A 12,897-nucleotide genomic window follows, 5' to 3' on the forward strand; every position below is an offset into this window, starting at 1 on the left:
ACCGTCTCAAAAGGCCGCAGAAAACCCCCCTCAGTTTCTCCATTTCTTAGTTCAGGGCCCTGGACGGGGGAGCTGGAAGGGCTGGAAGCAGTAAGCGAGCAGCTGGAGCAGCAGCACGCTGGCCGAGAGCACGGGCAGAGACACGGCGAGCAGCCCCACCACGGCCGAACCATCACAGCCCGCAACAGGTCCCAGCGCGGCGCTCACCCGCCAGCACTGGGCACGGGGAGACCCGCGGGGAGGGACGAGGGCTCCGCTCTGCCTCCCGATCGCCGCTCCTCGCACCCATCGGAGCCACTCCCCGCCGGCAGCCCCAGGACCCGCATGCAACTGCGCTGCCACCCAGGATTAAGACAGGAGGGCCCGGGCGCGTGGAAGGGGCGCCGCTCCGGGCACGGCGGGGCCGCAGCCCCTTCCCGCGGCAGCCCAGGGAGGAGGGCGGCGCGGGACCCCGCGGCTGCCAGCCCGGCTCCTTCCGGCGGCGCCGCCAGAGCGCCCGCCCCGGGCCGCGGCCGCGCCCCCGTCCGCCCCGCCGGGCCGCCCCCCGCCCGCCTCCGCCCACACCTGGCCGGGGCGGGCCCTCCCCGCCGGGTGCGGGCCGAGTCGGCGGGCCAGGCGGGTGGCAGCGCAGCGCAGGCCGCGGTGGAGCGGACCGGAGCGGGACGGGACTCGGCAGGGAGCAGCCTCGCCGCTGGGCCGAGCGCAGCAGCGGGGCTCCAGCGCAGCGCAGCCCAGGTGAGTCCACGGGCGGCAGGTGGCGGCGGCGGGGCGGGCTGGGCTGGGCTGGGCAGGGCTGGCGGCGGGGCGGGCGCGACGCGCGGCCCCGGCGGGGGCGGGCTGGCGGCGGCGCGCGCGGAGCGCGGTCCCGCGCGGCGGCGACGGCTGAACGAGCGAGCGGAGCGGAGCGGAGCTGCCGGCGGGAGCGGAGCGGGTTCTCGCGCGGCGCCTGGAGGCAGCATGCGTGCGGCGGAGCCTCGGAGCCCCGGTAAGTGGCTCGGCTGCGGCGCCTTTCCTTCCTCAGCACCCGTGCCCGGCTCCCGACGCGGCTGGATTGTCTCCCGAGGAGCCGCCAAACTCCACCGCCTGTTGAGCCCCGTGAATCGGCGCCCCCGAGCGCTGGCCCCGCCGCCCATCTCGGTCACGCCGCCGCCCCGGGCGCCCCGCGGAAGCCGTCCCGGAGCCCCCCCCCACCCGCTGGGGCCGCCACGCGGTTGCCCGGCGGCCGCCGGCTGCGCCCCGCGGAGCCTCCCCGGGCCGGTGCGGAGCAGCCAGGCACCTGCCGGCGCCGCCGTGCCGGGTGCGCGGGGCTCGCCGCCGCGTGTGACCTTCCCGGGCAGGCTGCGGAGCTCGGGGCAGCCCCGCAGGCGGCCCTCCCGCGGTGGGCTCGGGTGAGTGGGGTCGTGCCCCGCGGGGCGCAGCGCTGAGCGCCGCGGGGCGTCCCGGGTGCGGGGCAGGCGCGGGGCGGTCGGCACCGGCCCGAAGGGTTGTGCGCGGCTGGCGCCGGCCGATCCGCGGCGGGAGGGAGGGCGCTGCACCGGGGGGCGCAGACCGCGCCTTCCCCCCCGGTGGGGTTGAGCCGCCGCCAGGGAGAGCGCGGGGCTGCCGGGCGGCGGCGTCTTGGGTGGCGAGAACAAAGGGCCCCCGGCGGGAGCGGGCAGGAGCTCCGCCGCTGCGCCCGGGGTGCCAGCTCCCCAAACCAGGGGGTGGGGAGGTTCATCCCCTGCGCCCGTGCTCGCCCTCTCAGGAGAGCGCGGCTGCAGCCTCCCCGGGGCCAGCTCCTGCCCCGCAGCCGCCCCCGCAACTTGTTGGTCCGCCCGCCTGTCCAGGGCTGCCGGGGGGCGGGCAGCGCTCCCCGCGGGACGCAGCGGACGCGGGCGGGCTGGCGGGGTGGGCGCGGGCAGCCCGGAGCGAGCGGGAGCTGAGGCTGGAGGCGAAGGCGGTGGGCGGGAGCATTTGGCTTCCCGGTGTTTTCTGCACCCAGAAACTGTTAAGATCCAACTTCAAGCAGTTCAGATACCTGGCGTAAATTAAATTCAGTGAAAGTATTTCCGCGCTGTTAAAAATCTCTCACCGCAGACCTCTTGTGTGGGAAAGATGTGCGCTGTTTCCAGGAGACTGACTGGGGCAGCTGTTTTAAGGCATTTTGGAGTTTTGTGTTTATTTCATATGTAACAAAATGAAGCTGTATTGTCAGTATCAAATACAGTATTCTCTTGTCAGGCTTGGAACTGAGCTATGAAAAGTGATTTGGGCTGAAGGTAACTGGATAGTCAAAGCTGCAGTTGAATATTTGCTGGTTTAGAGATCTCTGAAGGGAGCTAACTTGCGCAGGGACAGTGAGGAAATACAGTTTCCTTATGCTGCTTGTATAATCACCTTTGTTCATTTTTCAAGGTAAATGTTAGAAAAATGACAAATTTAATTAGAGATCACTAAGGTCCTGTGCCACAAATGACTTACCTCTGTGTCTGGTTACTGGGTGGTTTTTCCTAGACTGCCAGTTTGGCTTTGAAAACAGCTTTTTAAATAAAGTCCATTGCATTCATTATGATAATGCAGGAAATGCGTGGTTCACGAGGTTGGTTTTATGGACAGAGCAAGTGTACTTTAATCCTGAGTTTATTATTTCTGCTGTGGTGGTTTGCTGTGGGGGTGAGGACATAGGAGTAATTGATACCCGTATGGTGAAGCGCATGATCAGCAATCTGAACTTCGAAAGCAGAAAAGCAGAACCTGAATGGCAAAAAGGCTGATTTGTGATCTAAATATGTGATAAATGACAGTGTTGGATTATTAAAGTTCTCAGTTTCTGCCTTTAACCTACCATGTTCATGTGGAAGTTTCTTAGCCTACGTCACTGTTGTGCGTCCTGGCTGTTTGAAATAGGATGCAGCATGACCGCACATGTGAAGGGGTTAAAACTGCTTATGGTCAAAGGGTTAGCTCATCACATCAAGAGATTTTTTTAATATTCAGCTTAGTTACAAATACTGCCATCAGCCTTTTTCTCTGCGTGTGCCTGTCCATGAATATGCCTTGGATGCGTACTGGTTGGGGCCATTGGCAAAATAGTAGAAGCCATAGACAACGTTTTATTCTCATGCATGTTGCCAGTTGCTGGAAACTCAAAGTAGAAGCCGTTCCTACACTGTATATTGGTTACAGGTTTAGAGGTATGCAGGTATTTTTAATTTTTTTAAACTAAGTCCTGGTTTTGGGAATGTGAGATAATTGTCATTGGCAAAAGCAGAAAAGACAGTCAAGTCTTGTGATTATAAGGAGAAAGATCTAAGCTTGTGGGTAACGGAGAAGAAATGTTTTCTTCTTTGTGTCCACATAATGCAGGGCTGTGGGAAGATATGCTTAATGAAGATGATTATTGCTGTGGCTTTCCATAAATCCACTTGTAATGGAGGCTTTGTACACTTACTTCTGAATCTGTACATTTAAAAACTGCAAATAGCGATAATGGAGTTGGCTAATAGCAGACTGTCAAGTAAGTGCAATCCTTGTGATAATGTTCAGCCATAGATCTCCATTTAAGCATTACTTTTAAGCAGAAAATGTTTCTTGTAGGTCATAGTATATGCAGTTGAAAGGAAAAAAACCCAGAGTTGTTGCTGCCTGTTCTTGAATCTTAACCAGGTAACTCTAATTGTGCAAAGGGTACTTTTTCTCACCAGCTTTTTATCAGATAGCAGGAGATGTACAATTCAGTAGATCCATTTGATGTGAATTTAGATAGTATAAAGGAATACTAGTAATAACTAGCTTTAAGAGGCTGGCTGAAGAGGTCTACCTGAGCAGTAAACCTGTGGCTGTGGGCAAATTAAGAGTTCTGGAGAATGGCAAACTTTCTTGTAAAGCCTTGTAGTGACCTGGATGCTGCCAGATGAGAGTCTGAGCTGATCTTGTTAGTAGCATTAATCAGGACAAACCTTTCTGTTTCAGTGGTTTTTTGTGTCTTTTAGAAGCCAGAGTTGAGAGTTAAATTACTCATACTTGTTTTGCAACTGAAAAGGTGAAGGTAATACAGTAGGGAAAATTCTTATTGTGTTATCTCACCCCAATACAGAAGGATGTAAAATTAGTATTTTCAAGTAAAGCACTTGTAGTAGCTACTGGCTGTTTTATATAGTGTTTTGAATGAATGCAGTTTTACGTAGCTAAGAAACAGCTTTTGAAGAAAACTGACAAGAGCATTGCTTATGTTTATGTTTGGAGTAATTCATTGACAAATATTTGTGATGCTCTCCGTAGTTGCTTCCTCTCCCTTAAAAGCAATGCCTTGACTTTCATCTTTCATGTGGTCTGTGAGGGCTCCGTATATGGATTGACTTTTGCTCAAAATCTGATCATAAAAGTAAGCTTTGTTTCTACAGATCATAATGCAGTGTTCAAACCCAAAATGTATGCTTCCTTTCCAGTAAAAACTTGTAATTACATGGGGTGGTAGTGAACTGGAAAGTATTGCAAAACATATGTAGGAATACTGTCGTACAAACTCTAAAACTGACGAATGACTCACTGTGCCAGTGCTGTATCAAATTCTATCTATACACAAGGTTTAAATGACAAGTTTACTTTAGGCAAGAAATATGCAATTTTCTTGTACTCTTTCTTCATCTAATGTCAAGTGAGCTTAATGAAATGGTGCATGTGGGCATACAGGAGGCACCAGTTGTAGAACTTTAATGAGCAAAGGGAACAAGTATTGCTTGACTCTATTTGTGAAGATGATAGACATAACTACTCTTATATTAAAAAACCAAGTTCACAGTATTGATGGATATTTTGAGATATATGTTTCTTTTTATGTACCTCATCATCATTTGTTTATGTGCATTTACTAACATATGTTCTATTTTTGTTTTCTGTAGGAGAGTACTTGTTTTTTTAGCCGTATACATGTTCATCTTTATGTGTTCATATTAGCTGAGATTTTTAACTGGCATTTTGGCAACATTTTGTCAATATAAAATTCAAGTCACTGCCAAAAATGAAAACAGGATGATGGTCAGCACGGGAAAAGGGCTCATGATTGTAGGTTAAAGAGGAAAAGACTACTTTCCACTGCAGCAACAGAGGTTTTATTCATGCCTTTGACATTGTGGCTGTGATTTATTATGAGAAACTTCACAGAACTTTGGAGAGCCCCGCCCCTCAAAAATCCCTGGGATATGTAAACATTAACATCCTATAGCTGGGAAACCTCTTGTGAGCTCAGAGGAGGACAGGGAAAATAGTTGAGTGAAGGTATTGGGGTCTTGTGCTGTTACCTGTGTGTCTGTGGATGCCGAGGTGGCTGGTGAAACAGCTGAGGGGAATCCCCTCCTGCAAAGCTGAGGAACCCAGTAACCACTCAACACTAGGAGGAAGAGAAACCCAGTATTGACTCAGCCCTAGGTGGAAGACTTTAAACTATTGACAACGTCGTGTATTCATTTCTAATGTAGCCATTCTACCACAAAGCCTATTCCTTCTGCGCTCTATTAATCATCTTTCTGGGTAGCAGGAAAGATGTAAAGGATGCCATTGGTCTTCACCTTAAGTTGATCATGAGAGCTGTAGTGACTAGTGCCTGCAAGTGTTTGCTGTGTAGGAAGGTTGAAATGTCCTTGGGCTGTGAAAGGAGGCCAGGGAAGGGAAGCTGGAGCACTTGCTATTTAATGTCAGTGTGCACACATTGTACATACACCTCTATGTTACTGGAAAAACAGGCTGAAACAGGTCTTTTTTTTTTATTCTGAAGATCAGGAATAGATAAGTTAAGGTTTTGGAGCAGAGGATGCAAGCAGTGTGTATCTAAAGCCTGGTTGAGACCAAAATTGGCAAAACATCTTCTAATATCTGGGCTTGTACTGGGAGGAAGCTCTGTTTGGATGCTTTCATTAAGTGCAATTCACTGTGTAGCTGAAATACAGCAATACCGTTAATCTGGGAAGGAATAGGATGGTCCCATTCTTATTCTTGTCCTTTAGCAGGCGTAGAAGCTTCCAGTTTACAACCTGTCCAAAAGACATTTATTTCTTGGCACAAAATTTCAGCTGCAGCTGGCAAGTGGGTAAATACTTTCTTCCAGCCTTACTGAGAAAGAGAGGAATTATTTAGGTTGGCACAAGAAGTTTATAGTTCAGACTTGTCAGATGAAATAGAACAGAGAAAAAACGTGAAGGCCAGGCATGAGACTATCGTTCTCTCAAAAGCAGTGCTGGAAATCCCGTCATCACTTGAAGCCAAGCAAAGCATGCATGTGCTTGACCGTGGTGAGGAATAATCTATTGGCTTCAAAGTCCTCTCTTCCTTATTTTTTGTTTTTTTTTTTCTCCTGCAAGTGTTATAACACTGAACTGCAAGTGTGTATACAGCAAATAACATCTGTTCTATTTTATGAGATCCACCGAACGCGGTTGCTTTTCTATCCCTCCTGTGTATGGATTCTTCTCTTGTGTGTCATCCGTGTTGCTGAAGGCAGCCAGGCACTTGAGCTCTTTAACATCTCCTCTCTTTAGGAGCAGGAAGTTATTCATGGGATGGTACTTGATTCTTCAGTTAGATTTCCTCACAAAATTAGATCTTAAAGTGTTTTAGAAAAGCCATTATTTTTCTAGAGGGTTTTGTGAGTAGGTAAAGAAAGAGGGATGATGTGCATATCTTTTTCTGGAGGAGTTTTGGTAATTTTTTGTATCAACAGGTTAGATTTTCTGCACCAGCCTAGCTGTATTTTGATAGGATAATTTATTGGAAAGGTAAAGTAGATCTGAAAACTATGAAAAATGCTAGACTAGTATTTAGATTGTAGATTATATATTTAAAAATACATATTTTATCTGGTAGATACTGTGCTTCTGATATTTCATCTTGAAGGATAACCATAGAAGTGGCAAAGAGGGTCTTCTTGGACAAGAATTTGTTGAGGTGTTACATACTTGGGAGATGGGGGGAAAGGAGGAAAAAAATGAACTTGTTTTTCAATGAAGTTGCCTTTTATAGAGTACTGTTTTCTTCAAATACAGAGGAGTTATGTTTGTTTATATCTTACTAAGTAACATTTGTTTCACCAAATTTGATCAAAGGTTTAGTTGTTGCAGAATCAATAATAATTCTCTTACCTTAAGGAAAAATCTGTAATTTATGAATGTACTGTCCGCTGTATTTTAACTACTTGTACTACAGAATTTGCAAGATTACACAAATTGACTAGAAGATGCATGCAAAATCCAATAATGCATTTATCATGTCAAAGTTCAGTGAAATATGAAAGAAAATTACCATAAACAAAGCAAATTGGCTTCTTAAACCTGTGAACTAGAAGGTGTGGAACTAATTTTGTAATATATATTCTCAGTGGTTTTGTTGAGACTGTTCTTGGGCACCACCAAAATTTCTTTAGAGTCTTAGGTATTCTAACCCCTCTGTTATGTGGTAAAAAAAGGACTTGTAAAGTTGTACTTAACCTGAGGATGAAGTGTGTATTTTTGAACCTGTGTTTTAGATACTGTCTCCTCATTATAGCCTTGTTCAGGGGTAGCTTCCAGTTAATAAAATTCAGAATTGAAGAATTAATTACACTTGGGGAGACAAGTATTGCAGCAGATTTTAGTGTTACTGGTTTAATTCTACTTCTTGACACAAAGGTAGGATTATAAACTTTTGGAGGAAAGGTTGTCTCCATTATACCTGTGAGATGGGAGTCTGCAGCTATCAGCTCTTGTTGGTTTGCGTTTTCTCTGGATTCTTCTACGTCTTTGGATCCTGTAAAACTAAACTTAATGCTTTGGGTGTACTGTTAAAGTAAAGTACTTGTTTGAGGTCTTCTGGCTCAAAGAAAAGGTTTTTTAGAATATCCCATCCATCAGCCTAGTTCCCTGAAGTCTGTCCCATTGCAGGGTGTTCATTTTAGCACAGGTCAGTAGGTGCCAGATCCTACTTACTCACACAGGTCGGGCTTGCAGAAGCTTGTAGCACGGCCATGATTTGAGGAGCTTTTTTAGGGTTGGTGCAAAGTGTAACTCTCTTATTTGTAGCTGGATCTTGGATGAGACTGCAGTGAGCGTGGGGTCTCGCTGCCCCCACGTTGGAGTGGGCAGGTGCCGTCCATAGCAGAGATAGATGTCTCCCTCCTGACAGTGAGCACTGCCCTTTGCTTTCTTTACCACTGACTTGTCTGGATGGATGGCTGGGTCTGCGGCCGAGGTGGCCACAGGCACCTCTCACCTGCCTGCAGGAGAAAGGCACAGAAGTGCAACTTGTGTGTCTCCACGATAAAACTCCAGCCGCTCTCCCTCTCCGGGAGCAGGCTGTTACTGCTGATAATTGTCCTTGGCTCCTACTATGGTTCTTACCTGAAGCTCTTTCTCTGTAAACAAGATAATAATAAAGTGTGCTTCTTTACTTACCTCCATTCCCATCCCTTTGTTATGCCTGTAAGGAGCATAATTAATTATAAAAAAGAAGAGTTCTGAAGGGTTACATGGCAGCTGGCTGTCATGCTCTTCTAGTGATCCCCCATCCTGCTGTCAGAAAGCTGGGCATCCTTTAGGACACAGCAGTATTTTATGAAGAGTGATCAAAGACTTCTTCGTTGGCCAGAACCATCAAGATAGATGGGCAGACGTTTGTTTTAAAATGACTTGTACAGAGTTGCTGGGATCAGCAACTTGACTGCAGCAACGAAAAACATCTTTAACACACTAGAAATCATGTATTTTATTTTGTTTGCTTAAATCATTGGGTGTTCAGGGCAGGCAGACACCATGAGTTGTACGGTGTTAAGGAATACATTGCACAGCAGTTACATTGCTGGAAAGCATTTGTAAATGTAAGTTTGAATTAAAGGGATATTTTTTTTCCTATTAAACTTTGAAGAGTCGTGCTTTGAAGACCAGTGAATTTTTGATGCTCTTAAACATTGTCTACGTGGAGCAGGTGTAAGGGATCTTCTGACCTCCTGTTTTGCCTTTTTTTTTTCTTTCCAATTTTTTTTCTTTGATCTGTTAACTCTATTGTGTGTTGGTTTTAGACTTTATGAGAAATGCAGACATTCTGGTTTTGGCATTTTGGTGATAGGATGGGCTGACAAAACTGTGTAGGTTATGAATGAAGTATAAGCTCTGAAATACTTGTTTTCTTTGTGTCTGAAGGGAGCTATCAGGCTCTTGGATTTTTGTTGCATGGTGTAATTAAAATAAACACTATAATGCTAATCATTTGTGTATTTTTGCCTGTGGGTGAAGTTTTAAATTAGAAGTAGCTACACTTCGGTGAAAGTGGATTTTTTGGTGTTTAGGTTTTTTTTTCATTTTTAAAAAAATTATTATGATGTCTGTTTCCAGTGTAGTGGTATTTCAATGAGAATGTGTAAAAATCTTGCTAGGCAGATTTGTTTATATTTTTATTGTATATTCTAGTAACAATGTAATTATTGCTTTAAACAGAAATGCCTGACTTGAGTGTTTAATTCTGTCAGGCTCAAGCAGTCACTGATGAGGTGATAAATGATAGGTTATATGTAGAAGTGGATTTGCAATTATTTGCTGCCTTGAGAAGAAAAAAGGATGCTTTGTTTCTATCCAATGACTAACGCTGAAAATCAAAGTGGTGCACCAGATGTTTTTTCTAATGACTGTGGTTCAAGGTCTTTTTTGTACAGAGGAGGTTTTCCACTGAGTTTGTCCCTTGGTTTTGAAGTTTCTCTTTTCTGTTAATGCAGCACTCCTCTAAATCTTTTGCTCTGGACTTCTCTGTGGATGGGTTTTATGGAAGAGTTCCTTTCCCAACCATTCCTGCATGTCTTGGCTCTCCCTCTACAGCAGGAGGAGGAGAAGCAACAGCATTTTTACAGCACAGGCTGATAACTTCCTTTCATTTGTGTTTATTTCATAGAATTAAACCAAGAATAAGTGTTTTGCTTTATTTGTTGATGTCTGATTAGGAATTAGTGGAAGAAACTGAATTGCGGGTGTGATTAACGGTAGTTTTTGTTTCTGATGTATGAAAGGACTCATTGTGTGAGGCTTTTCCTCCATCGTGCTCTGCCTAATCCTGCTCAAATCATTGCTAACAACGGCAGCGCTCGAGGCTCCTTGTCTTGTTTTCCTGCGTACTTAATCATACAGCTGGAAAAATTTCCTCTTTCAAGGGATGGTTGCTTCTTGTGCTGAATCTGCCATCACGCTGTAGCGGCCTCGCTCTTAAGGTGGGCATTTGTTTGGGAGGGGGCAGGGGAGAGGGCGGTTAATTTGAAATCTGCAAACTGGTCTAATTTATGCTACATTTGGACTGCAAATCTGGGCCTGATGGTTTTGTTAATGCTGTCTGTCTCCTACCTCTTTGGAACTGTGGCTGTAGGAGGTGAACTGCCCCATTCCAACTTCTTTAGTTCCTCCTAATTTTTTGTTAGATCAACTTTCTGTATTTGCTGTGTTGGACTTCTGCAGGAGGAACTTTAAAATTGCACAGTGTATGCTTTCAAGAGCAATTTAAAAAGTTTAAGTTCTGTGAAAATAAAGGTATTTCTAAAGTACATAGCAAGTACATGCAACAGACATGACATGCTCTTCCAGAAAAACCCAGAAAAATCACAATACCCCACCACATGAACACTAGCCTTTATTTGCCTCTGAATCAGCTTGTCACTCCAAGGTCTCAGAGTGATTTAAAAATATAAAATAAACTCCCCTGAGGAATCTATTAAAAATTATTTGGTTCAGTGAACATTCAGTGCATGTTCAGTCTTTGGAATCCATTACATGCCTGTAGAAACACTTTAAAAACCTTTGACAAAGTTGGTCTGAGTTGTGTCCCTTTGGCTGGTGGGTGTGAGGGAATTTCATTGCTTTATTTTCAAAACAGAAGTGTATGCAATTTATAGTGGTTTTTAATATAGCTGTTTGCTAGTGCAACTGTATCCAGAGGTCACATGTCAGCTCTGCTTGTATAGTGACAGCTTTCCCAGTTTCTTTAGTTGAAGTCTGTAGTTGTGAAGCTCTGGAAATAATTGGGAAATTCTGTTGTTTTTTTTTTTCCTTTGAGTTCAATTTGTAAAGCTTTATTACCTAGAATTAAATTCTTATCAGGTTGAAATGGTGCATAAATTCTTGTTGAATGGAGACAAATGCTATTAGAAATTGGTGAAGCTAAGCTATATTTTAATCCAAGATTTATTTTCGTTTCCATTGTCATACATTGAAAACACTTTACATCTCCTTTGTCCATCTGTATTGGTGTTTTCTTGTTCTGATAATTTTAATAGTTAAGCCTGGGAGAGACAACATGTGTGAGATTCCCACTTACAGTGTGGTGGCGTGCTGTGGCATGGGTTGTATTTCCAGGGCCCTGGTGTAGGTGTTGTCAGTTCCCATCAGCACATGCTGCTTTTGTGTGCTGAAGATACTCAGCAAAACTAATTTTTTTGGAATAACTTTTCCCTGTTTTTAGCTTGTGATGAAGACTTGTGACGTCTGCTTGGTTGGATATTCATAATTGCTCAGAGCTTGGTGGTTTTTCAGAGCCTAAAGTCAGGTAAGGACTTAAAGAAAACACAAATAATGGGCAATCTCTCCGGATACGCAAGTTTATTTGATTAACCCATCTGACCCACAGCGTTCCAGAGCAGTTAAATATTTGGACAGTCAGCAGCCCTGTTAGTCATGTTTCATTAGGTGATGGCCTCCTCCATTTCAAGTCTGCTGTTTTGCTGCTGTTGCCAAGTCTTTCTCGATCTTGAAAGGCAGCCATGTGTGGGGGCATGGCGGGTGCATTTGGGGGTGTTGCTGAACCAGCCTGGCAGGAGGAGCTGGGGATGTGTGTCACTGCCACAGCATCATCTGCAATGAGAAGGAAATCAGCAGCAAGGGAGAAGATTGTTAATTGTGAATTATCAACTCTGTAAAGGTTAGCTGGTAGATGAAGTTACTAACCTAAGCATAAATAGCAGTGCTGCCCTGAGAAGTGTAAAAGACTTGTCAAAATCTAATCTAATCTCCTCCATTAACTGTATGTTGTAATAATGAATAAATGAAATTGCAGCAAGCTGAGATGGTCCAATTTTTAATAACTTCTCAAAAAATCAAAAGGAAGTATTGCACTTGAAGAACTGTATCAAGGTTATCCAAATTTCCTTCTATGGAACCATTTTTAATGTTATGCAAGTATATACTAATGGTTTAAAACCTAATTTTTCTCCTTGTCAGGAGCTTGACTGGTATTTTAATAAAAAGGACAGGATTTTATCTTGAACTGGTCTTGTTTTTCAATGGGTGTTGCAGCCATCTGGAAAATTGTTTGACTTTTTAACTGCTGTGGTTTTGATGCAGTGTCTACTGAAAGAAAGTAAAATTTATGTAAAACCAGTGACGCTTTTAATTGTTGTATTTCCATTTAGATTCAAGGGTAGGGGAGCAGATGGTTATGCTTAAGCACTTGTCTTGCCCTTTTTCTAAAAATCTGTGTTAACTTTCTGTATTAAAATTAGGTAAAATTCTTATCCTTAAAATTTGAGGAAAGTAAGGAGGAAATAGCTGCTGCAACTTTAACTCGCTGCATTTCTGGAGCTGTTCTAACAGAAATGTGTCTAGCAAGTTTTATGGGAGAAAAACCTAGTACAAAACCCCCTCTTTGGATTCACATGAGGTTTTAAAAATTACGATTGTGCCTTTTTCTCTATTCTGGCGAGAAAAGAGCATGATTATAATGTGTTTTCATTATAAAGGTTTTGTGAGTGACTATACAGGATTCAGCTCTGAATTCCTGACTTTGGAGTGTCCAAATTGTGCATAATTAACTTAAAGTCAGATTTTTGGAGCCTCAAATGTTTCACAGGAAAATTAATGAGAAATGTAGTGTAATGCGTTTCTCTTTTCAGAATGGTTTTCTCACCTGAAAATACTCAGTTAC

At 44.8% G+C, this 12,897-nt stretch overlaps 1 protein-coding gene across 7 annotated transcripts in view; it reads left to right on the top strand.

Annotated features, from left to right (window-relative positions):
- Positions 1-564: 564 nt before the first annotated feature.
- The window catches only part of PTPRF (protein tyrosine phosphatase receptor type F), a 377,891-nt gene continuing 365,558 nt past the window's right edge, over positions 565-12,897 (top strand). For 5 of the 7 annotated variants that reach the window (XM_071564861.1, XM_071564855.1, XM_071564863.1 and 2 more), the window contains exon 1: positions 837-985. The gene's annotated coding sequence lies outside the window, so the exon portion shown is untranslated. Of the gene's footprint in view, positions 736-836; positions 986-12,897 lie in introns of those variants that run through there. The other 2 variants (XM_071564856.1, XM_071564860.1) reach the window with 1 other exon arrangement.

The sequence above is a fragment of the Pithys albifrons genome, chromosome 10, assembly GCF_047495875.1.
Source record: "Pithys albifrons albifrons isolate INPA30051 chromosome 10, PitAlb_v1, whole genome shotgun sequence".
NCBI lineage: Eukaryota > Metazoa > Chordata > Aves > Passeriformes > Thamnophilidae > Pithys > Pithys albifrons.